The sequence below is a fragment of the Stigmatopora argus genome, chromosome 14, assembly GCF_051989625.1.
Source record: "Stigmatopora argus isolate UIUO_Sarg chromosome 14, RoL_Sarg_1.0, whole genome shotgun sequence".
In the NCBI taxonomy this organism is placed as follows: domain Eukaryota; kingdom Metazoa; phylum Chordata; class Actinopteri; order Syngnathiformes; family Syngnathidae; genus Stigmatopora; species Stigmatopora argus.
Genome location: NC_135400.1, coordinates 10,306,631 through 10,309,342, shown reverse-complemented (window position 1 = coordinate 10,309,342; position 2,712 = coordinate 10,306,631). Strand labels below are relative to the sequence as shown.

Sequence of the window (2,712 nt, the reverse complement as noted above, 5' to 3'; positions counted from 1 at the left end):
CATTTGCATTCTTTTTTGCTAGTTATATGAAGAAAAAACAAGTGGCTTGACATTTGAAAGTTTTTATTCAAAGGTACACAAGATTAAAACACTTAGAAAAATTTCAACAGCACTGATAACAAAAAACTGTTTTTTTTTCCTAAAACACTTAGGCAAAGTCCAACATAACACTTAATTTAAAAAAAAAAAAATTTTTTTTAGCTTAAAACACTTAGTAAAATTTCAACATAATACTTAGGCAAAAAAAACAGATTTTTTTAAATTAAACAAAAGACTTAGAATATAAACACCAAAAATTAAAGGAAAAAAAAGACCATTGAGGGTCTTGGGTCTTTTTTCTCCAAGTGTTTTAACAAAGACAATTGACACTCAAATCTCTTTTATTAAAATTTCTGACTGAAAAAAAGAAGTGAGATCCTCCTTACCTTAAGGATCTGGTCACCATGAGCCAGAGAACTCCTAAGAGGGGGAATAAATTGCATCTTTAGTCAATAAAATAGATCTGGATGAATACTTGGATATTCTACAACAAACTAACCTCTCAGAAGACTGCGTTCAGAGATGAGGCATCACTTGGGGACCCTCCAAGGTCTGGACATGGACCTGATGTGTGCAAAAAAAGAAGCAAAAGTTAGCGTATATAGACACTGGAGATTCAACAAATAGACTTACATTTTTGTTGTTAAATCTAGTTTTACCTTGATGAGAAGACCAAAGATGATGCTAAACGGAGAAAACTTCATTTAACAACGCTATTTAGGAGTTGCCAAACAACTAATACAGGAAGAGAAATCTTACAGAGTTCAGAGACGCCACATCATGCAAGAGAGCCATCATCTTCAAGTGGGCAACCTGGGAAGATCACCTGGAAATGGACCTGATGTGTGCAAAAAAAAAGAAGCAAAAGTTAGCATATATAGACACTGGAGATTCAACTAATAGACTTACATTTTTGTTGTTAAATCTAGTTTTACCTTGATGAGAAGACCAAAGATGATGCTAAACGGAGAAAACTTCATTTAACAACACTATTTACGAGTTGCCAAACAACTAATACAGGAAGAGAAATCTTACAGAGTTCAGAGACGCCACATCATGCAAAAGAGGCATCATCTTCAAGTGGGCAACCTGGGAAGATCACCTGGACATGGACCTGATGTGTGCAAAAAAAAAAAGCAACAGTTGTCATATACAGAGACTGGAGATTCAACAGATGAGATTAGTTTTACCTTTAACCTCAAGGGTTTGGGTGTCCTGGGGCACACGGGAAGAGCTGCATCTTGATTTAACCACGCTATTTGGGAGTTCACAAACAATTATTGCATGAAAGAGAAATCTTACAATAAATGATCAAGCTAAAGAATGAAAATAAGTTAGTGAGTGCTCCGTGCTAATTTGCCTTTTCCAGACAAGGCGATTAAATATACAGACAGAAGTTAACAGCTAGGAGAAAGTTGGCTTAACAATTTTTGATTAAAATGATTTGTTTAACACTCGCAGTGAAAACTATCAGTACATACATCATTTTTGAGTGAGCCGTTACCTAACAAACTGTCCGTTGATATCTCGGCTTTGTTTGAATCCACTAAAAGTCTTTTATACACGACTCGACAATGGAGAAAACAGACTATAATTCTCTTAGTATTAACATCAAGACGACGCTTGACGTGGTCAAATGGAAAGCGTTGTCGTGACGCTAATGCTAAGATAGCTTGTCACATGTGGCACAGAGCCCAAACTTAAATCGTCGACGGTGCGGTCAACCTGGCATTAAACTTACAGATTTGTTGGCGGTTTGGCTCAATTGATTCCTAAAAAATCTGCCGGTAGCGTGATAAAAATGCACTTAGGCCAGTAAATGGCTCGACGCCTCACCTCGTTGGCGTGCTACACGGCCATCAGCATGGACATGGCTGTTGGGGAAGACGAGGCACTGCGCATGTGCTTAATTTTAACCGCTGCCTTGAAGATAGGCCACGCCCACATCGCCCCGCCATATTGAAAGTGGAAATATGTCGTTTTTTAAGAAAAAAGCCTTACTATACTATGTCGTTTTTTTCAAAAGAAAAAAAGCCTTACTATACTATGTCGTTTTTTTCAAAAGAAAAAAAAGTCTTACTATATACTATGTCGTTCTTTTTAAGAAAAAAGCCTTACTATACTATGTGTTTTTTTAAAAAGAAAAAAAGCCTTATTATATACTATGTCGTTCGTTTTAAGAAAAAAGCCTTACTATACTGTGGTTTTTTTTTTAAAGAAAAAAAGCCTTACTATACTATGTCGTTTTTTTTAAAGAAAAAAAACTTACTATACTATGTGTTTTTTTAAGAAAAAAGCCTTACTGTATTATGTCGTTTTTTTTCCAATAAAAAAGCCATACTATACATGCTCCTTTTTTCAATGAAAAAGCCTTACTATACTTTACCACGCACAGTAGAGCATACGCCTACCATCGAGTGGAGGCTGGTTCGCGTCCCGCAGACGTACCTTCGGCGGGGAGAGGCACCTGCGACAAAAGACTAATTACCTTTTATTAAAAAAAACTTTCAAAATTAAATTTTACATTTAAACATTACATCAAAATGAGTTAAAAGAATTGGCCTAAAAACCAAAAGACACTGGCTATTAGCTAGGATTTCAAATAAGCCAGCCAAACACCTTTATTGGTTGGCATTCCCACCACAACCGCCGGCTGTCGAAGAACCGCATGGT

The 2,712-nt window shown here is 36.3% G+C and overlaps 1 long non-coding RNA gene across 2 annotated transcripts; it reads right to left on the bottom strand.

Annotated features, from left to right (window-relative positions):
- Window positions 1–362: 362 nt before the first annotated feature.
- Window positions 363–2,146, bottom strand: LOC144088546 (uncharacterized). Of its 2 annotated transcripts, XR_013304896.1 has the most exons (6): window positions 1,876–2,146; window positions 1,230–1,294; window positions 1,075–1,153; window positions 799–999; window positions 539–723; window positions 363–459 (listed from the first exon to the last, which is right to left on the bottom strand). It is a non-coding gene; the product is annotated as an uncharacterized LOC144088546 (long non-coding RNA). The 2 variants fall into 2 exon arrangements; XR_013304895.1 differs by having other exon boundaries at window positions 539–999; window positions 1,876–2,144.
- Between the last annotated feature and the right edge of the window lie 566 nt (window positions 2,147–2,712).